The sequence below is a fragment of the Muntiacus reevesi genome, chromosome 18 (genome assembly GCF_963930625.1).
Source record: "Muntiacus reevesi chromosome 18, mMunRee1.1, whole genome shotgun sequence".
In the NCBI taxonomy this organism is placed as follows: domain Eukaryota; kingdom Metazoa; phylum Chordata; class Mammalia; order Artiodactyla; family Cervidae; genus Muntiacus; species Muntiacus reevesi.
In genome coordinates this window covers 4,019,556-4,042,663 of record NC_089266.1, presented here as the reverse complement: position 1 = coordinate 4,042,663, position 23,108 = coordinate 4,019,556, and positions in this window count along the sequence as shown.

Below are 23,108 nucleotides of genomic sequence, written 5' to 3'. Positions count from 1 at the left end.
TTCGAGTCTGTTCCTGCAGGTGGTAGGGGACACAGCCTGTAATGGCTGACACATGACCAGCGGAAGGGTGTCCATTTTTCTTTCTTTCTTCAGTTAAGGCTCTGAATTGGATCCAGCTGTTCTTTGATGCAGAGGCCGAAAGACCCCAATATCCTGCTCTTTGTTTTCCTGGAAGTTATTGGCTATTGTTAGCCATGGAGGCCTGGTTGGAAGCCCTTAAAGAACTAAAAGTTTGGTCCGTGGTTAGTGGGGAGCAAGGTCATGGAACAGCAGAGATGATGGTATTTCAAGATGAAGCCTCAGTTTCAGGTCTGACCCAAGCCACGTGTGGACCCTCATGGGCCATCATCTGTAAATAGGCCTTAACAGAGAAGACAACTGGACCCTGTTCACTTTTTACTTACAGCAAATAACAATGTAATGACCCTAACAGTATTTCTCATGGTTATCAAGTCATTTCTGAACGCTCAACGTGGAGCTCAGCTGTTTACGCACACCATCGTTATTGTTTTCACCTCTAACATTTAACGAGCACTTTTTACATAACGTGCTCTGGTGCTAAGGGCTTCAGCCCTCACCGTCCTGTAAGGTAAATGCTAATATGGTCCTCATTTTTGAGGCAAAGAAATTGAGCTCTAGGTTAAACCAGCTCTAAAAATACACCGTGATTAGTTAATAACAGGAACAGGGAGGACTAGGATAGAAATGTTTACTGAGATTCTCACGGAGCTAGAAAGCAGCTGTAGGAGGATGAAAAATGAAGGGAGAGAAAAGAGCACAATGACTGAGAGGTCTGAGCAGCGTGCCCGCCTCTCGTACTGTGCCAGCCCTAACCTCTTTTAGTGCCTGCTCTCTTTTTATCTCCTGGTTTTGCATCCAGAGAGGGGGCTGACCGTTTGAACTGGCGCAGCCTTAGACATGTCTAGAAAAAGGATCCCCAAATTTCCTACTAAATCGGAACTCTGTTGAGGTGAGCAGGCTTGGGCTTTTGTCAGGCAAATACCTTTATGGGTCAGCCTGGTTAGAATAAGAAACTCACTGGCAATTGAACTTGGAACTCAGAAGGGGTTTTCGTCTTCCAAATGTCAGACGTGATAGAGGGCTGCTGCTGAGTCACTCCCCTTTCCAAGGACCAGAGGCATAATCCCCGGCGGAACAATGAGCCGCAGCCCACTGGCGCCCACGGAGCTCACACAATGGGCAGATGTCCGAGCTCCGCTGGCCACGGCCCAGATGCAAACAATGGAGCCGCGGCCAGCCCCTGCTAAAGAGAGCTTCTGAAGCCATGGTATTGCCTTGGCCAGCCAAAAATGCATTACGAGACCACAGTCATCCACAATAGTCTCACTTCATAAAGAAGGAGAGGACTGGAGGGGTGGGGGGAGTTGGGGGAGCTGACGTTCTCCGATGGAGTTTGAGGGAAAGGGCCCCGAGGTGCCACCTCTCTGCCCTTTGGGGTGATGGGGTGCCCCAGTTTTAGGAAATGTGGGGGCTTACTCCTTGTAGGGTTGGGACTCCATGAAATTAATTGGTCCCAAAGAAGAAGAGTGAGGGCCCCCTCACTGCCAGCCTGGAACGCTCACAATCTTTGGGCTTCTCCAGACTCACTCTTTATTGTAAAGGAGCTCTTTTTTAATGGGGGAAATGCAGAGAGGTAGACTTGGGAAAGAGGTTTTTATTAAACTCTCCCCAGTCATCAGTTATTTTATTCCTTAAAATTGCCTCATGTTAAAGGATCATAATGACACTGAATTATCTAAGCAGATCTCGTTTTATATCCTCTAAGATGGATGAAGATTCCAAAATTCAGGATAAGTACTTTTTTACAGTTCCTAGAATTCTGTGTATTTGTGTGTTTATGTGAAGTGGTTCTTTGATATATATCGTCTTCCCTCAAGGTAAGTAAAGCAGGTATTAGTTTTCCTCTTTTATAGGAAAGATCAGTGATGACATAACTTGCAAGGATAGATCACAGTGAGTGAGCGTCGGACCCGGGGATTTTAATCCGGTCTCCGGGTCATAGGCTCCCTCTGCTTTCTGCACACTTCTTCTCTGCGTGGGTCGCTCCCTGCCCTCTACCGCTCTGTTCCATTAACGGGTTCAGCCTTGCTCTGATGCCTCCATAAACAGGAGGAGAGTGATGGGGCCTAGGGAAAGCCATGTTTGTAAAATTCACCTGGAGCCAAGCAACAACTTTTGCTTTCTTGGGTGTATTAACTCTGGGCACACACCATTTGTCCAGAAGGAACAATTTACTTTTAACTTCATGGAGAGGGGGTTGTTATTTCCTAAAGGCATGTTTAGAGGTGACTTTTCTCCAGTGAATAAAACTCTGTCAGTCACACTAAGACAGTGAAAACTATAAAGTACAGATGCTTTCGGCTGTGTGGGATTAAAAACATATAAACACACACAAAAAATCACATTTAGTAATTTAAAAGAGGTTTTCTCAGAGCCACTGAATATCTACACACAGTTCCCTTGGGACATAATTCCAAAAACTAAGAAGATTTTTGCTAAATGAGGGGAAAATAAAACAGAACAACTCCCCCTTAACTTCCAGAAAACTCCAGCCAAGCCTAGATTTGGAATGGGTTCTAAACCTGGCAAAAAAAGCACTCACCCATCCCTACTGGAAATCTCTCCAGAGAGTCAGTTCCAGCTTTCCAAAAACTTGCAGCCCAAATATGTTTGGCTCCACATCTAAACCTTTGTAATATTTGACATCTATTAGAAATTACCAAGTCAACTTCAGAAACCTAAAATCGAGCCGAACTCGGATGGGTGGGTGAAGTCAAACTGATAAGATGGCCATGCAGCTTAAGTGAACACCGAACCTGACTTGAAAACCCATGGGCGGGCTCACTCACACTTTTGGCACGGACTCAGAGATCTGTGGAGATATTCATGAGGAAGAAGAGGGAGATCTTGGTTTTCTCTCCTAATCTGTTGCTTCCACAGAGCTACTGGATTCTGTGACCTCAAAGGAGCTCTTGAAACCAGGATAACAATGGCCCCAGTGAAAGCGGAGTTCTTTAAAAACAAGCTGATAATTTTTCCTAATCTGAGTTTACCCGGTGGAGCTGGTAACAGAATGAGTAAAGGGCTAGTTTGACTTCACCAAGAGACTGACAGCTTTTAAGCTGGGAAAACCTGGATAAAGAGAAGACGGAAAAGCACTTACAGATCAGATAAGGTATCAATCCAATCTGGAACTCTCTAGAGAGCAGAGAGGCGGCGGCCAGTCAGAGGAGTCTGGTCTGGCCTAAAAGCTGAGAAGACCCTCGGAGAAGCTGGCTTTTCCCTGTGTTGAGTTGACTGCTCATTTCTTTACAGGCTGCTGCTTGTGGAAAAGTTGCCTATCTGCTTTGTCTCTCCTAAGCCTTGGGGGTTTTGTAACCTTACAGCTTGTTTGCCAGCGTCAAGGCTCACAGACACACTGTCTATGAAGTAACCCACCCCGTGTCCACTGGAGGCAGCAGGGAGCGGCCGGAAAGGCCCCACGCCCGGCCCCCAGGCGCTCTGCCACCCAAGCAGCAGCGTGACCTTGAGGCAGATCATTTCTCTGAGCCTCAGCATCTTCAGCAGTAAATGGTTGTTAGAATGTCTTTTTCAGAGTGTTGTCTTGAAAATGGAATGGAATAATGTACAGCCAGTCTCTTAGCACTGTCTCCCACAGGATCCCTTCTAGAAAGGTTATTGAGGTCTGCAAGGAAATGTAAAGCCTGTCTTCCTTTCTGTTCATTCATCCCTTCCCCGTCTCATGTTATTCCTAGCGTCAGTCAATGTAAGCTGCTCTCCGCAGCACGGTTTCACGTTATTATGAGAAGAGCTGGACTTCTAGCCAACAGAGATCTTCAGCCTCTAGATGAAAGTGCAGGAGGAGACAAGACAATATATATTCGTCTTCCTTCCTCCCCTTTCCTTCCCGTCTGCCTGTTTCATGATCCACTCTGCCCGCTTTCCTTGCATTCCTTGTGGTTATTTTTTAAGATGTGTATTGTACCATGTTTGGAATGAACGATTAGAGTCTTTACCTGGACAGGAATGCTGTAAGGTCTAAACAGCAACTTTTGACTGATATTTTGTGACTGACTGAAACACTGATTCCCTCTGTGCAGCGTGGAAAGCGTTCATAAAGACGACAGAGGACCCCTCTCCCTCGCCGCCTGTGTCTTGACTCTGTACAAAGGCTTCGCCATCTCTTCCAGGTCCCTTTGTCAATAGGCTATTAACGTGTTTGTTTTTCCTTTATTATCCTTGTGTTTTGTAGGTACCGTGACAGCAAACAGTGCTTGGTAGGATTATAACTAACTACTGATGAATTGTAGTTTTCTGTCATAAAAAAAGCAGGAAAAAATACTCCTTCTACCACTCTGTATTTTTTGTCATCATAGTTAACTTTAGTCTCAGGGTGCAAAGCTCATGTTAGCACTCAGGTCAGGATGTCAGGGGCTGTCTCAGGTGAAGTAAGTTTTCGTTTCCCGGCTGCTGGACTCGGTCTTTGAAAGACGGCGTCAAGCGAGGCACCGGGGATTGGAAGGCAGGGCAGAGGAGAGGCTTCCGGAGGTTTTGGCGTTGGGAGTCTGGCAGCCTCTTGTCCCATCCTGGGTCTACCGTGTGTGGGTGTGTGAAATCGGGCAAGCCATGTAGCCTAAGTGGATTCGGTCACCTGGGAAAATGGGCCTCTCAGAGCTGCCCCAAGCATTCAGCGGCATTGCGACGTGTGAGGAGCTTGGTCAAGAGATGAACGCAGTTCGTGTTAGATGACCCGCAGCTCCTGGCGCATGCACTGGCCTCGCGTCAGTGGACTCAATGGACATGGGTCTGAGCAAACTCCGGGAGGCAGTGAAGGACAGGGGAGCCTGGCGTCTGCAAAGGGTTAGGTGTGACTTGGTGGCCAGACGGCACCAAAAAAGCTCTTGGTGGGGTTGAGAGACCCTAGTGAAGACGGCAAGCAGTGGGCAAGGCTTTGAGGCTGGGCTGAGGTCACCACAGCGGTGAGCTTTTGCGTCGCGTCTACGACCCACTGGCGACTTCTCTGCTTTCCCCAGGTTGCATGTGGAGATGATGCCTTTGAAACCTCGTGGAGCCATTGGCTTTCTGTGGCTCTGGCTTTGGGGACTTTTGACCGGACGCTCGTTTGTCTGCTGGAGAGGCCCGCTCTGTACGAGAGGGAGACAGAGCCTGAGTCCGAGCGTCCCTCCCCCTCCCCACCCACCTGTCTGCGGCGCCCCACTCCTTCTCTTCCTGCCTCCCAATCATTCATATAGTCATCCATGTTTTGCGTACTAATTAGGAATGGGTCATTTGTTGAGACTCCATGCAAAGCAGCCCTAAACCACGTGCTACACGTGCTCTCACCAGCCGCTGGTCTCGTGGTGAGGGGGAGGGGCAGCCCTCGTAGACGTAGAGAAGCAAATACACAGTGTGGATAGAGCTACAATGAGAACCGGGGGAGACAGGAGCCTGGATAATAGGGGAGATGCTTCTGATGGAGGATCTGAGCAGAGCGGGGAGGCAGGTGCAGAGCTTGTGGCTGAGGGGGCCCTAGCAGAGCAAGCGGAGCCCTGGCTCAGAAGCCCAGGATGCCAGGGTTGACTCTGAGCAGGACGTGAAGCCCCCAGGGGATTCCAAGTGGATGAGGGAGATGATAAAATGTAGCCCTCTGGAGTGATCTTCAGGATCCCATCTGGGACATGGCTGTAAACACTGATTAGCGAAGAGCAATCAAACCACGAAGTATGTTCTCAGAATGGAAACCTCTGCTCTTCTGTTGAGTGGTGATATTTAGTTTAAAAACAAACAAGCAAGTGAAGTGCTAGTCTTTCCACCCAGAGATGCAGCTGAGAGCTTTCCCCTCCGTCCTTCTCGTTCCCTCCCTCGTCGGTTCTCCTTGGTGTAGGAAGTATTATTCTTCCTGCCCAGTGATTCCGTTGAGTCATGGATACTCATTTATTTCAATAATCTCTATGAGGAAAACAAGCCCGTGTCCAGGCAGGCCAAGGGTGCCGTTTCACGTCTGGGTGCTTTAAGGCTTGCGGGCTAGAGACGGGAGGAGAGCTGACATTTCAGCTGACCGAAGGCAGAGATGAAATGATGTCTTTGCTCAAGTCATCAGGCTTACTCTTGAAGGGGTCATCCCCTTACTCTTGGAGGGGTCAGCCCTTTTGTTCTCTTCAGGTCCTTGACAGCCTGGATGAAGGCCACCCACACTAGGGTCATCCGCTTTACAGACTCTTACCCGTTTAAATGTTGATCTCGTCTAAAAAAAAAAACCCTCGCAGAAACACCCAGCATACTGTTTGAGCACATATCTGGGAACCGCGTGGCCCAGTCAAGTTGACGCCAAACATCAACCATCACACTGAGTCTTTGGTTCCAAGCCTGTGCTGTGGGCGCCGGACTGTGGCTGTTCAGTCGCTCAGCTGTGTCCGACTCCCTGTGACCCCCTGGGCTGCAGCCCGCCAGGCTCCTCTGCCGTGGGATTCTGCAGACAAGGATACTGCAGCGGGTTGCCATTTCCTACTCCAGGGGGTCTTCCTGACCCAGAGACTGAACCCACGCCTCCTGCACTGGCAGGCGGGTTCTTTACCACTCGTGCCGCCTGGGAAGCCCGTGCGTTGGACTTCTAACGCTCCTCCCAACACATACGTGTACAGTGCAGTGATGTAGTAGCGGCAAAACAAACACAAGAGATAAAAATATCAGCAGATTTGGGGGGAAGACTGTTCTCCTGAACGAGAAAGGAACTTAGAAACAGGGTTGACTCTACACTTATGACTTTGTTGAGATGATTTGTCACAGGTTAACATTCACCCAAACATGCCGGCCACATTGAAGATAGAGATACGGGTGTTTTAAAACCTTGGCAACGAAAATCACGACAGACGTGGCACATGCATTTTAACATGTCCGAGCACGAATCAGTGCCTCAGTAAGCTCCTCATTCATGGCACACCTCGGAGTGACCAGGGGCCTTTCAGCACTCCAGGTGGCACCCGGCCTGCTTGCCTTGGCCTGGCCCGGAAGACCACAGCTCCCTGCCCCACTCCGCACGCTCAGCAAGGCGGCCAGAGGAGACGTTCCGGGCAGCCCCGGCTCCACCGAGAGCGCCCCGGGACAGTCGAGGGCTGGCGCGTCTTTACTTCGAAAAGAAAGTTGCAAGTGAGGTCGCTCAGTCATGTCCGACTCTTTGCGACCCCATGGACTGCAGCCTACCAGGCTCCTCCGTCCATGGGATTTTCCAAGCAAGAGTACTGGAGTGGGCTGCCACTTCCTGCCCCAGGAGATCTTCCCGACCTGGAGATTGAACCCGGGTCTCCGGCGCTGTAGGCAGACGCTTTACCGTCTGAGCCACTAGGAATCGAGCGCATTTGACTTCGGACTCTGCTGAGGGCCCCACTACTGCGTTTCTTTTTGTTTCTCACCTTCCTGAAGCAGGAGGGAGACGAAGGGGAAGGGCTGTTGGCAGAAACGCCTCCTCAGAGGAAGAAAATCTCCCTGGACTCAAGGTCCCCCCTTGAGACAAGCCCTCATTGCATCTCCTTTGGTGGCCCGCCAGGCTCCTCTGTCCCTGGGATTCTCCAGGCAAGAACACTGATGTGGGTTGCCATTCCCTTCTCCAGGGGATCTTCTTGACCCTGGGATCCAACTTGTGTCTCCTGCATTGCTGGCAGGTTCTTTCCCATCTGAACCCCACTGCTTTTGAACTAGCTCACAAGAACTTGCAAGAGTCGGAAGGGAGGCGGGACTGGCAGGGCTTAGTTTGCAAGATGAGTGTAAAGAGGGAAAGAAAATAAAAGGAGGTGCCTGTATGTGGAAGAGTCATACTTGAGACAGTCCGGCGCGGGGCTGGTGGGGCTCAGCGGTTCTGGGCAGCTGCACACGAGAGCCGGCTGAACCTGCTTCCAGGCTCAGGGTTGAGGCCTGTTGTTTCGAGGTCTGTTGAATTGTAAAGTGCTTTGGGTTTGCACTCGGGGTTCCTTTATCTTCTCCGGTTCTCCTCTTGGTTCAGAACATGGGGACTTAGAAGTATCTGAAGCTAAGTTGAAAACAAGAGATATGCTTTCTGGTTGTAAGAAGGAACTTTATTTTAAAAACAAAAAAACAAGGCTGCGTTTACTTGACTCTAAGGAGGGGAATGGAAACGGTGTTAGAGGTGGGATGGAAGCTAGTGTCTTCCTGCACGCCCCTGCCTGAGGCTGAGGGTGTGCTTCTGTGAGGATGTGAGCTCGTGATATGTTGGCAGGCGCCAGCAGGGGTGGACTGACTCTGTACTCGCTGGGGAGTACCGTGAAGCTGGGGGCCTGTTACAGAACGGCTGAGCAGCTCTGGGGTCTCTCCGAGCAGTAGAAGACACCAAGAGCTCTCAGCGCCTCTCCTCCCTGCGTAAGACCATGGTCTGTCCGGTTGCAAACACCTCCCCTCTGATGTCCTGCCCCTCGAAGTCTCTCTGATCAGGAAACTCGATACGTGGCACGTGGTTTAATTATACGTGATGCACAGGCCATTGCCACAAAGTGAGCTCTCTCCATGGGAAGGGTTTTATTCTTTACGGGGAAACGGGGGATTTTTAAAGTGCTGGGATGATACTTGTATATAAAGGTCAAAATATGGGTTCTTCTTCATCCCCTGATGGAGGAGACATTTACCAGAGTAAATGTCTGTGTGTGAGAGTGTGTGTGTGTATGAGAGAGAGGTGTGTGTGTGTGTGTGTGTGTGTGTGTGTGTGTGAGAGAGAGAGAGAGCAGGGGAGGGAGGCGGGGAGGAAGATGGGCTTGGGAGCCGTGACTGAGGACGCACCCAGAACACACAGAGGTCGGGGTTGCAGGAGAAGGACCGACTCTGTAGTGTGAGTTGTTTAAAATGAAGTCAGTTCAGAAAACCGTCTGTATAGACTTACTTGAGCAGTGAAAAGGAAGACAGGGAGCAAGTGTGTGTGTGTGTGTGTGTGTGTGTGTGAGTCTGTGAGCGATGGGGTGGGTCTGGGGGGAGGAAGCCCCGGGATGGGGGAATGCAGCAGTCTGTCTGCGTTAACTCTCTCTCCACGTTCTGCTGTCTGACAGTGCTCTGCCTCCGTGTCTGTTGGGTTGCTTAGAAAGCCGGACTTAAGTCACGTTGAGAGAAAACTCAATAATGCATTTCTTCTAATTGCTGATGTTCCTAATTTTAGAATATCTGGGATTAGGGTGAAGCAGTGTGTCTATCCAGGTTTTTATACAGTGATTCACGTCTATGATTTGTCTCTTTTTGTAAACCGGGGGTCTGGTTGGTAGACCTTTTCTTTTTGTTTGTTTGTTTATCCCTAGTGATGGGCATATTCATTCCTAACCCTGCTAGCGATGTTATTTTATTTAGTTTTAAAAATTGAAGCACAGTTGACTTACAGCATTATGTTAGTTTCAGATATACAACATAGTCATTCATTATTTTTATGATTAGCAGGGTTTTCTCTTCCGTGTGTGGATGCGTTTTGCCTTGCCCTGTGTGGCAAGCAAGATCCTAGCTCCCCAACGAGGGACTGAACCCATGCCCCCTGCAGTGGAAGCACAGAGTCTTAACCACTGGATCGCCAGGGAAGTCCCCAGCACAGTCATTTTAAATATAGCATTTCTCTCCTTCTGAAAGGAGTAGTATATTCTAAACGGAACAACAACAACAACAAAAATATCAACAGCAATAACATCTGCCATCTGTTGAATTTAATTATGTGCTATACTAGAGGATGGTAGTCACAACCCAGATTGTCTTCAGACTGCTGGATTCAAATCCTGACTGCATAATTTACTAGATATGGGCCCACAGGCCTTTTATCTAGACCCTGGTCTCTTCATCTGTCTCTTTCTCTCTCGTCTTGCACGCTCAGTCGTGTCCGACTCTTTGCAACCCCATGGACTGTAGCCCACCAGGCCCCTCTGCCCATGGGAGTCTCCAGGCAAGGACACTGGAGTGGGTTGCCATCTCCTTCTCCAGGGGATCTTCCTGACCCGGGGACTGGACCTGCATCTCCTGCACTGGCAGGCAGATTCTTTACCACTGAACCACCCGGGAAGCCCCTCTCCTCATCTGTAAAATGGGTTTGGCGTTACTTCCTGGTCTTACAGGGTTGGAATGAAATGGTGCAGGGAGACGGCTCTGTGCTGCGCCTGCACCATCTGAGCATATGATACACGCCGGCTGTTAGCGCTGCTGGTCTTCTCAGTGCCTCATCTGACGCTCACAGCCCCTCTGAGGGGCGGGTGTTATTATTGTACTGTGTGGACTTTATAGATTGTGAAACAGAGGCTCACAGACTTTCACACCGGCTGTTAGCGCTGCTCGTCTTCTCAGTGCCTCATCTGACGCTCACAGCCCCTCTGAGCGACGGGTGTTATTATTGTACTGTATGGACTTTATAGATTGTGAAACAGAGGCTCACAGACTTTGAGTGATTGATACAAGTTTATGCATCTTGTGAATCATGGAACTGTGGTTTGAGTTTGCATCCATCATCACAGTGGCTTTTTGCCCCTAGGCTGGACTTCCCGGTAGCCTTTCCTGCGGTCTGACTTCTGAAGACAGCACACATCGCTTGGCAGGTCGGCCCTATGGCCAGAAGGATGCTACTTACTTACTCACATGAGTTTGTTACTCAGAAGCCAAGCACTTTTCCTACATTGTCTATAATTGCTTTGCGAGAGTTCTGTGAAGGTGACTGATCCCACCTGGGAATACATGAATGAATAAAATTTAGAGCGCTATAAGATATTCTATTAATCGTATGTTGCAGGACTTCCCTGGTGGTCCAGCGATGAAGACTCTGTGCTTCTAACGCAGGGAACACGGGTCTGATCCTTGGTCAGGGAACCATATCTCACTGCTTCTCAGCATGGCCAAAAACAAAAATAAAAAATAAAAACCCAAAACTGCAGTTTCTTCAGGAATACCTGCCAAGCTCCTGCCCCCGGGTCTTTGCATTCACTGCCAGGGGTGTTTTCCCTTCAGATATTCACATGGCTCAAACCCTCAACTTCTTCAGATGTGATGTCTTCCTTGATTATCCTGTCCCGACACTCGTCAGTTCCGAAACCTCCTGGTTGAGATACTACACTTTTTTACATGACTTGCCTGCAAATCACAGTTCATATGTTATACTTATCTGTTTACCGATGACATGTCTCTCCTCACTAGAAAGTTAGCCCCACAGAGAGGGACTTTGGTTCTTTTATTCACTGCTGTGATCGCATCACAGAGAAGAAAGTGAAGGTGTGAGAGCGTTGGCCGCTCACTCCCGTCACTCTTTGTCACCCTGTGGACTGTAGCCCACTAGTCTCTGTCCACGGGCGTCTCCAGGCAAGAACACTGGAGTGGGTGGATGCCCTCCTCCAGGGTATCTTCCCGACCCAGGGATTGAACCCGGGTCTCCCACACGGCAGGCAGATTCTTTACCGTCTGGAGCCAGCAGGGAAGCCCACTCTCAGAGAAGAGGGTCATGCAAACGGAGGGCACGTGGCAGCTGTTTCTCTAATGAATGAATGGACGGACATGCCCTCACGTTTTCCACCCGTGGTAAACTCCAGGACCGGGGTTTCTAATTGCCCTACTGGCATGTTTTCTTCCATATGTGTGACCTTGGACCTTCAATTAGTTTATACTGGAGTCTTCATGCAGTCTACTTAGAGTCATCTTTACAATGATTTTTTTTCCTCAAGAAAGGGTGCTGGGGAGAAAGGGTGGCTCGAAAGATAAGCTGAGCTGTCATTCGTGGAGGGCAGTGAAGTCGCTCAGTCGTGTCCGGCTCTCTGCGACCCCACGGACTGTAGCCTACCAGGCTCCTCTGTCCGTGGGATTCTCCAGGCAAGAATCCTGGAGTGGGTTGCCATTTCCCTCTCCAGGGGATCTTCCTGACCCAGGGATTGAACCTGGGTCTCCCGCATTGTAGGCAGACGCTTTACCGTCTGAGCTGCCAGGAGAGGGGTGGCGCAAATGATAAGCTAAGCTGTCACTTGACGCAGTCCTTACATTAAAAACGTGTGATCCACACACAGCGGGCTGCTCTCTGTCCGCTTCCACACTGGGCCATGCTAAGATGAGCACCAGCCCAAACTGACATTCATTGCAAAGACGTTTTTAATCTTGAATGGTATAAAAAAATTGGTTTGTTTTCATTCCACTTAATACACACTCCAGAATTGTCTAAAATTCTCACTTCATACACACATTTCCTGCCTACCAAGTCAAGTCCCTCTCGTGATCTGCCCACATATTCTCCCTGAAGCTCCTTCTTCCCTTTTCCCCTTTCTGCCTCCATCCGACCTTCCAGATGGACTCTGTGCTTTGTTCTAACAAGGGAGTCCTTTCTCTTCCCACTTGGCTTACCCAGCAGGTCTGGGCTCCTCTCAGTGATCTCCCCAACCATTACCCGGATCCTCACGACACAGGGTCAGGAATCTGCAAGAGAGTTCAGAGGAGGAACAGTGACAGTTACACAGATTCACTTGTTTTTCCTTCTGTCGTATATACTGAAGCCAGTGAGATTAAGCAGGTCCTCCCATTTCATTTGGAAGAATGCGGTAATCGGTTAGGTCACGTGAAAACTTGTGCCCACCAGCCTGGTGATAACGGGAAACGCTCTGTGGACCTGCTCCTCTGAGAGACGGGGAGGGCAGCGGGAAGCAGGTCTGAAAGTAGAAAGCTGGAGAGAAGACTTTATGTTTGTTTTATAACATTCTCCTGTCTTAGAAAACGAAAAATGGTTTATGTGAGCTCCGATTAACCTAAACATCTTAACCTGTCAATCATGGCCAGTTTGTTGACTTAAGATGGACAGATAGCAAGATAATTATGAGGGGGAGAAGTCCTGCTCCCATCTCTGTTATCTTGGCATTAATTTCAGGGTTTTGTTTTCCAACCTGGCTAAATAACACTGAAAAAATAAATGCACTCTGATCATCTTAGCTCTTTAAAGGCATGTATGTGTTTAATGTTCTTTGATTTTTATTTATGGCAGAGATTCACAACTCCCCCGGCTTATCTCCTTAAACAGCCTCTTTCCCTACCCTGCCTCACTTTTGGTTTTTCTTGGGTCTCTGTTTCCTATTTAGTACTCTCCATTTCTGAAGTTCTCTTTGTGTGACTGTTGCTTTTTTTTTTTTTCCAGAAAATAAGGAAATAGCAATTAGTAAGAAGGGCTTCCCAGGTGGCTCAGTTGGTAAAGAATCCACCAGCCATTGTGGGAGATGCAAGAGACATGAGTTTGATCGCTGAGTCGAGAAGATCCCCTGGAGAAGGGAATGGCAGCCCACTCCAGTATTCTTGCCTGGAAGGCCCCATGGACAGAGGAGCCTGGCGGGCCACAGTCCATGGGGTAACAAAGACATACAACTGAGTGTGTATGCATGCATGAACACACACACACACACAATTATTTAGGGAAGTCAGAGACGCAGCCTCTGAATAAGTCTCAGCTCTTGGAACGGGATGGACTGAGGCCCTGTCTCATGAAGCTCCCTGATTATGTCTCTGAGGCCAGGGGTACCATATTGGGTTTCTAAGGAAGGTTCTAGAAACCCCCCCTTGGTTTGCCCAAAGGAGGACCATACCTTCTCCTCTCCCTCCTCAGTGGCAGAGACCTGGGGCTCCTCCTGCCTCCTGTTGCAGGCAGTTTCCTCTCTGCATCAGTCTCGTTCAGGCCTGTGGTTGGGGCACTTGAGTCCTTATCCTCTGAGACTGTAGGGTGTAAACTGGAGAGCTGAAAGTGCTGCTTCAGGGAGGAAGGGGAGCACATCTTGGCAGGCGATGCTAGGCACCTTTGGGGGAGGCCAGCGCTCTGCTTCGTCCGTTCTAAAGCCACGCTGGACCCGTCATCACACACGGAGGGGCTGGCAGCTCCCCGTGACGGACGGGCGAGCCCTGGACTGGGCCCCACGGCTGATGGTCCTCACCCCAGGTCAGCCTCCATCCATGGTGCCTGTAGACGAAACCGTTTCATCCTTCTGCACAGTGAAGAGGTTAGCCTACGGAGTCAGTGATTCTATTGATGATGTGTTCTACAAAGTGAATTATAGATCTTTCACTCTGTTCTACTGCAGAGAATACGCTTTCCTGGGAGCGCACTGCACATGCAGAGGGAGCATGCTAAGTGTCCTTGTGGTTTTGGGTTTGTTTTGTGTTCTAATAGATTCACTCTGACTGAAGTCCTGGTGGTGTCACCACTTCATCCGGTCACCACTGCACTTGGGTCCCTCACAGCTCTCCGGGACAAGCGGTGGTCTGGGGCTTAAGAGAGGGCGTCTGGGCTCAGGATGGAGCCCTTCACTGTTAGCTGTGTGGTGGAGAGCCGGAACGTTCATCTCAGGCTGCACCTGTTTTCTCAGCCATCTCTCTCCTAAAAAATATTTCAGAGATTGTTAATAATATAAAGAATGTACAACAGAGCCTCGTTTATAATAGGCACTCAATATTATTTATTTTCTGACTTCTGAAAGTCTCAGTGCAGACTCACAAAAGCCCCAAAGCAGGAGCAAGAGGGGAATGTGCGGACTTTTTGATTCATTCAGTGCATAGTGAGGCCTTTGTGTGTCATGTGACTCCTGCGTGCTGTCAGAGAGGCAGGGAAGAGCACGACGTGGCTTCCGGCTTCAAAGAGGCAAGAAGGGAGCAAGTCAGTCAGTTCAGTCCAGTTCAGTTGCTCAGTCATGTCCGACTCTTTGCGACCCCATGGACTGCAGCACGCCAGGCCTCCCTGTCCATCACCAACTCCCGGAGCTTACTCAAACTCACGTCCATTGAGTCAGTGGTAGTTCCCCTTCTCCTCTTGCCCTCAATCTTTCCCATCATCAGGGTCGTTTCAGAAGAGTCAACTGTTTGAATCAGGTGGCCAAAGTATTGGAGCTTCAGCTTCAACATCAGTCCTTCCAATGAATATTCAAGACTGATCTCCTTTAGGATGACTGGTTGGATCTCCTTGTAGTCCAAGATGCTCAAGAGTATCCTCCAACACCACAGTTCCAAAAGCATCAATTCTTCAGCACTCATTATAGTCCAACTCTCACGTCCATACGTGACTACTGGAAAAACCATAGCTTTGACTAGATGGACCTTTGCTGGCAAAGTAATGTCTCTGCCGTATTTTTTTTTTGGAAAATATGTCTATTTGGCTCCTTTGCCCATTTATTTATTTTATTTTAATATTTTATTGAAGAATAATTGCTTTACAGAAATTTGTTGTTCTCTGTCAAACCTCAGCATGAATCAGCCATAGGTATACATATGTCCCCGCCCTTTTGAACCTCTCCCCGTCTCCCGCCCCGTCCCACCCCTCTAGATTGATACAGAACCCCTGTTTGAGTTTCCTGAGCCACACAGCAAATTCCTGTTGACTATCTATTTTGCATATGGTGCTGTCTAGGTGGGTTGGTCATAGCTTTTCTTCCAAGGAGCAAGCGTCTTTTGATTTCATGGCTACAATCACCATCTGCCTTGATTTTGGAGCCCAAGAGAATAAAGTCCGTCACTGCTCCCGTTGTTTCTCCATCTGTTTGCCATGGACCGAGTCACAGCCACAGGACTGTAGTAGCCTCGTGATGAGGGTGAGAGCGGAGATGGGCCCGCTGGCCTGGGGTGTAAGAGACAGCAGCCACACCCGCCGGAGGCGCCGTGCGCTAAAGCCCGGGAGTGAGCTGGGGACACACACGGCATTTTAAACACCTGACCAGTGGCGGCAAGGTTAGTGTTACAGCTGCTGACTGGCCCGGCAGTTAAGACTCCCTGTTCCAATGCAGGGGCTGTGAGTTCGATCCCTGGTTAGGGAGCGATGATCCTACATGCCTCTTGGCCAAAAACATAAAACAGAGGTAATATTGTAACAAAATTCAATAAAGACTTTAAGAATGGCCCACATAAAATTCATTAAAAAAAATAAAGTTAGTGTTGCTAGAATTTTTTTGTGGGGCTTGGAGAACTATGTAATGTATTAACAAGCAAGGTAGGGTGAACCGTTGAGATTGTACCACTTGGTCACTTTTGTTTATTCCTTGAAGTCAGGGTCCTCAGAGTGTACATGGAGACAACCTGTTGTAATTTTGAGGGAAAAAAAGCCAAGATGTGTCCTCTTACCCTGAGGTGTGGTGCATCTCTGACGTTATAAGGGTTTTTGTTAGGGAATAAAAGAGTAACAGCAGATTGAGCATGTCAGCATTCTACCATTTTTTTTTTCTTTTTGGCAGAATCATGTGCATTTGCAAGCCAGCTTTGTCAAGTTCATCTTCCCTTATAATTTTCTTCAGATAAATTAGTAGCTCATGATCTTATTGGCATATTGTTACCAAAGAACTGAAGAGATAAAACAAACAGGGAGACAAATGCACAAGCTTCCATTTGCCTTTTACCTATTTTATCCATTTACCTGTGAGTGAGTCTAGACCCTGATGGCCATCCCTCAGGCACTCTCTCATTGAACTCAGCGGCGTGTGGGCCTGTGTCATTTCAGATCCGGTCACCCATGTGAGGTCCCCGGTGTCCCTCACGTGAGGTCCTGGTGTTTTTGTATGTATGAATGCCTTATGACGTTGCTATTTCAGGTACCGAGGCTGTGAATGGTGTTGAGAGACGTGAATAGCACTAGAGGTATAGATCCAACATATTAAAAGGAGACTCGGCTGTTAAACATGTGAAAAAGAAAAAACAAGCATGCCCTACACTTACCTGTCTGTCTACAGGACAGCCACTGATTCGCTGCTCTGGCCCGTGGTCTAGTCCGCTCCTTGCGCTTTAATGTGATGAGGGGTTAACCGCTTCCCTTACTGTCCTTCGCTTGCGGACTTGCAGTAGTCTTCTTCCACTTGTCTCCTGATGTCTGGGCCACGTCCACATAAAAGTTCCAGAAAAAGAAAAGAGAGGACAGTGAAACTCACTAAGCTACCTTGAATTCCCAAGAAATAAGAAAATGTCCATTTCCCATGTGTTTGCCTGGATAAGCCCCGGGTGCTGCCATTACTCTGTAGACCCGAACATTATTATCTGCTGGATCACAAGTTTTTTTCCTCACAGAACCCTCTTTTTTAAAGACAAACTTTTCTATTGATGACGACATAAGTTACTCATCCAGTGTCTTTCCAGGAAAACACTTTCTTTCCAAGAGTTGGGGAAACGCCTGAGTGCTTCCACCATAGTGTACTTTTTTGCTTTTGTTTTTTTGGTCTTTCTCCCTCACTTCATAAACTTGATGTCAGCTTACATTTCACTTCACTGAAATTGGGAGATCATGCAGACCTTACTGGGGGCAGACTGTGGCTCTTGTGTGGAGAGAAAGACGACCTATTAAGCGGGTTTGCACACTTTCAGCTTCCCTTGGTCAGGTATCCAGTTGCCCATTTGGCTTCACTTTTCACATTCTTTCTGGTTCTGTTCTTAGAACCTGAACCGTGGGTTCAGAAACCCATGAGAGAATCCTGAGTTTAAATCCCCAGAGTCAAGTAACACAAATAGACCTGCTTGGCAAGGTTGTATTTCTCCACTTTGATCATATTACTATTTACATATTCAAATTAATAAAAGGTGTTTTTTTTTTTTTTAAAAAGCCAATGTAGGCAATTAAAAGCATTGCATTCCCTTTGTTTGTGTGAGAAGGAAACATGAAGGTACTTCTGAAAGGTGAATTCTGTTGTTTTAATTAGAACATCATACAATCTGTCATTTTCCCCATCAGGTTGGATGTCAAAGGAGCAAAAGGAAGAAGCAAAACAAAAGTCACACCCTGAAACTGATAGCAGTAGTTTATGAGTAAAGAAAACGTAATAAACTAATAGAAACCACCTTTGACGTCTGGCAAAGAGATGGCTGCAAGTTTCAGCTGAATTGGTTTTCCAGGGTTTCGCATTTATGCGCCTTTGTAGTTTCACTTTGACAAGGGTAGGGTTTGTGGGCGAAGCCTTCCTGCAATAAAGAACTGAGAGATTGAAGTTGAGGAGGAGGACTTGATAAACTAGAACTTGACCTCAGTTTTTGTGGAAAGGAAGCAAAGGAAACCAGAAAGTGGGGGTGAAGATGGAGAGGGAACCGCAGAGGAAAGCCAGGCTTCCTGTCAGCCTCGCCTTTGGGCCCTTTGCTGACAGTTGACAGGTTGGGGTATGTCCTCGCTACCCCCGGGCTTGAGTAATGGCAGTGGGAGTCATGGCCAGTGTCTGCGTGGAGGTGCCTGGTTCCATTGTCACCCCGCTTATCATTGAAAAACACCACCTGCCAGTGTAGATTTGATGTTGACTTGCTTTATCTGCATCATCACAGTCAGTCTGGGTCAACTTCTTTGGCCCCAGAAGTCATCACTTTACAAGAAGGGGTGGGTATCTGATATGAGGCCTGGTTGAGCCTCTTGACCTCATTCTTCAACTGAAATTGATTGTGTGATCTTTTCATTGAAATCATACATTCAGGAGGCTCAGTGGTGAAGAATCTGCCTGTGATTCAGGAGACTCGGGTTTGATCCTTGGGTTGGGAAGATCCCCTGGAGAAGGAAGTGGCAACCCACTCCAGTATTCTTGCCTGGGAAATCCCATGAACAGAGGAGCCTGGTGGGCTGCAGTCCACGGGTTTGCAATGAGTCAGATACAACTTAGCCACTAATCGCAACAGCAACTGAAGGTTTACATCCATGTTGCCAGGATCAACAGATTTTTTTTTTTTAATGACATATTTTAAAATAAGTGTGTCATTATCATTTCAACCTATTGTCCAAGAAATGTTTACTCTGGCCATGGGTTAAGGGTTAAATTGAAGCTTTGGGATTCTTACAGTGGAATTAGCATGGCAAGCGTCCTAGGTACACCAGAATCCATCCTAAGCCACGGCCACCATTCACCGCACACTTTCTAGTACACGGACACACAGAAGGACCCTGACACTAGTAACTGGGAAAGTCCTGTCTCACTCTTGGCCCAGCTCGCATCTGGACTCTAGATCACGATACCCTGCTAAACTTGGTCATAGAACAGGATCTGAGGGATGCGTTCCATCCTCCTAAGCTCAGACTCCAATCTGTTCATGGCAGATTGCATGCCAGGACAGAAGCAGGAATGGAGGCTGGATGGGCCAGTCTCAAGTGGACACATGAGAGATACAGGGGCTATCTACTTCTCCATCATCTGTGCGCGAGAAAGTGGCGAGCCCTCAGAGAGAGCAGCGCACCAGCTCCCGTGGCGGTTTACACAGTAGTGACCAGGCCGCTAGCCGCTGGGGCTCGGTTAATCCCATGGAACCTCGGCCATCGTAGGAAGTGCTCTTCTCCGACGGACGGAAGGAGCGAGGTCTTGAGGGTCTCCTCTGGGAGTCTGTGTGACATGGTTCCTCAGAGATGTGACTTTGACTAATTTTCTTGTCTCTTTTTGTCTGTTTAGCATGTGGATATATTATTCGTCACACAGACTATGACCTGTTGATGTTCTGTGGCCAAGTTGTGTCCCACTCTTTTGCAATCCCATGGACTGTAGCTCCTATTCTTGTGAAAAATATTTGAAAATATAATATCAACACCTTGAAGGTATCAAGGTGTCGGCAGTTTGTCTCAAGAGACAAAGCATGAAAGGTAAGAAATAAAAAAAAATTAAACGATGTTTCTTAAATTTCTCACAAGCTGTAATTTGACTCTAGGGAGTCTTAATTTTTCCCATTTTAACCCTCTAGTAACCTTATTTTAAGATTTTCCATATTATAATTTAGCCTGGGAGGACAGCTGTGTCCCCCTGGAGACAGTCAAGGATGTCTGGGACATATTTTGGTTATCAGGACTGTGTAACCGGGGATTGCTCCCGGGGTCCAGTGGGTCACGACTTTATAACTGGGGATTGCTCCCGGGGTCCAGTGGGTCACGACTTTATAACTGGGGATTGCTCCCGGGGTCCAGTGGGTCATGACTTTATAACTGGGGATTGCTCCCGGGGTTCAATGGGTCCACACCAGGAATGCTGCTGCACATTTTATAGTTCTTAGGACGGTCTTCCCAACAGAGAATTACTTGGCTCAAAATGTCAACTGTACTGAGGAGCAAACCCCTGAGGCTAAATAAGCTGTTTAACCCCTGAGGTTAAATAACCTGTTAAATAATCTCTCTTTGGACCAATATCTCTCAGAGATAAATCTTTACCTCCAGTTGCCAGCACCTCCCTTATGTGAAAACTACACATTAAGGGGGTTATCAGTGACTTCCTAATCATCAAATCTGGGCTTCCCAGGTGGCTCAGTGGTAAAGAATCTGCATACCAAGCAGGAGATGCAGGTTGAATCCCTGGAGAAGGAGATGGCCACCCACTCCGGTATCATTGCCTGAAGAATCCCCATGGACAGAGGAGCGGGTTTGCTGCAGTCCCTGGGATCAGAAAAGAGTTGGACGTGAGTGCGTGACTAAACAGCGACAACAGATCACCCAGTCTAACAGTTTCATCATTTTTTATATAATTCAGTATTTCTGGTTATTCTGTAATTCCCTCTCTCCCTGGCTTTTGTACGTGTCTCCCCTTGTGCTTTAGTGAGGCATTCTATTTGTAGCTTTTTGGGTGGTCTGATTGCTTCCCACCTTTGTGCTACCAAAAGAATGCCAGTGACTCTGAATTGTTTCTCTCAGATAGAATGGAACTTCGTGGAATCTTCGTCCGTGCTGGGCTGTATTTCAGTGTCTCTCATAGAGGACACCCCGTGAATGTTCCGGTGCTTCACTGCCTGAAGCCGAGTGGAAGCTCCTGCTCTTTCTGGTTTTGTTTCCCTGTAGTGTGTGTCCTGTTACATCAGCAGCTAATTCGTACCAGTCTGAGGGGAATCCCGCCCCTGCCTCCTGGATCCTGTGACCTGTGACCCACAGGGGAAACTCTGGATCCATGATGTTTTGATGCATGCAAACCAAACCCAAATAAAACTGAAGTGGGGGACTGTTACCTGGAGCTCAGCCACCAGCTAGTCTGTTTATCAGCTGTTCTTGGAGAGTTGTTGGAGAGTGATTTGTCGTGGACCCAACGTCCAGTCCATAGGGTTGAAAGGAAATACAGACTTGTCAACGGTGCTCAAAGTGATAGCTAACCTGTGTTAATCCAAGAAGAGCAAAGGGAAGTGTTGGTCCTTTGTGACACTTGGAAGCTCCTCATGAGAATGATTTGGCAACATATGCCTTCTTGAGGACTTTTATTTCTTCCCAGGCCCCTTATCTGAGGTGTTGGTTGCTATTAGGACAAAATCTTCTGTGAAATTTTCTTTTTCTTTATAAGTTAAAAATTTTGTCAGAATTTACCCATTTGTGGATTTATTTCCATTAATAGCATTGAAAACAATTGGAAAGAAGTTGAATCTGTTTAATCTCCATCCTAGAGTGTTTAGAGTTCCAGAAAGTTTTTAATTATGAACTTGATTACTGTTTTTTCTGCTAGTGTTGAAATAGTGCATTTTTTCCATCCTTGGAAATGACTGTAATTCTTAGCTTCTATATTTATCATCTCTCCTTTCACCAGATTTGGTCCTTTGCTTTTTACCTCTTTATTTTGGAAGAGGTATTACCAAGGTTGTTTGGAAATAACTGATTGAAAATGTTTGCCTTTAAGATCCTGTCATGAAGATTTTAATTTTAGTTTTTGTGCATTCCTTTTATGTGTCTCATGGTTTTTCTGTGCATGGGTGGTTTGTTTTTTTATTTTTATTTTGTTTCAGCTTATTGCCTTTATAGCTAATTTTTTGGTCTTTCTGATTCATCCTTTAATATTGTTATCTTTTATGTTTGCTCCTTATGGGTTTTTTTTTTTTTAGTACTTATTATTTGTTTCTTATTTGGCTGCATAAATATATAAATAAATATAAAATATTTATATTTTATTTATTTTTATAATATGTATTGTGAAAATATAAATAAATACTATTTATTCTTTGTCTGCACTGGGTCTTAGCAGCAGCATGGGGGAGCTTGGATCTTTGTTGCAGCACTCAGGATCTCGAGTTGTGGTACGTGAACTCAGCTATGGCTCTCGTTCCCTGACCAAAGATCAAACCTGGGCCCCCTGTATTGGGCGCACAGGGTCTCAGCCACCGGCCCACCAGGAAAGTCCCTACTGCTTAATGGACTTTAATCTTCTAAAGAAGACAGTTCTTTTATACTACTGAGCATTATCTTCTGGTTTCTGGACGTGAATCCTTTTCAGAAGTACATGTCTTCTGAGTTTTTGTGAGGCTTCCTTTTCTCTTATTCTAAGGTCCCCTGTCCTTAGGTTCATTTATTTGTTTTCTTTTTTCTCATCCTTAAGTGAAGAGAATCTGTTCTCATTTACTATTTGTAAACACACGGAGTGTGTGCAGTGCTCTTCTCTTCTGTCTGATATTAAAGAGAGAACTTTTGGCCCAGGACCCTGCTCAAAGTGGTCATTCATCTAGAAGCTCTGCTGTGCTGAGATAAGGGATTCTTCTAGAACACGTGTAAATTTAATATGTTTGAAATAGGCACCTTTTCCATCAATACCGACAGTGACTTAACTGTGAACATATTTTGTAGGGTGCAGTGACAAGTCAATCACAGTTCCATACACTCTCCATCCCATTCTGGCCTCATTTCCTTGGAAACACAGTCCCAAATGGAGACAGTGATGGAAGAGTTTGCGGGGAAGAGGAGAGGGAGGCACAAACAGATTTCTTAATGTTTCAAAAAGTAGTATTGCATGGTTGAATTCTGACTGCCTAATTTTGAAATTGTTAGCTATTTTCCCTTTCTGTCTTGTATCACCATTTAAGTTTTAAGTTCCAGGCCTGAATCTTACTCTAATAAACCTTTCCTTTAGCCCTCCTGGCTTCCCCAATAGCTCAGTTGGTAAAGAATCTGCCTGCAATGTGGGAGTCCTGGGTTTGATCCCTGGGTTGGAAAGATCTCCTGGAGAAGGGAATAGCTACCCACTCCAGTATTCTGGCCTGGAGAATTCCATGGACTGTATATCCATGGGGTCACAAAGAGTCAGACATGACTGAGCGACTTTCACTTTCACTTTAGCCCTTTCATAGTGATTAATATAAAGAATACACTGACTATATAAGAAACTTAGAGAATGTAGCAAATATTGTTGGTTAACGAAAACAATAATTTCCATCTCTTCCCTACTCCTTATAAGCAA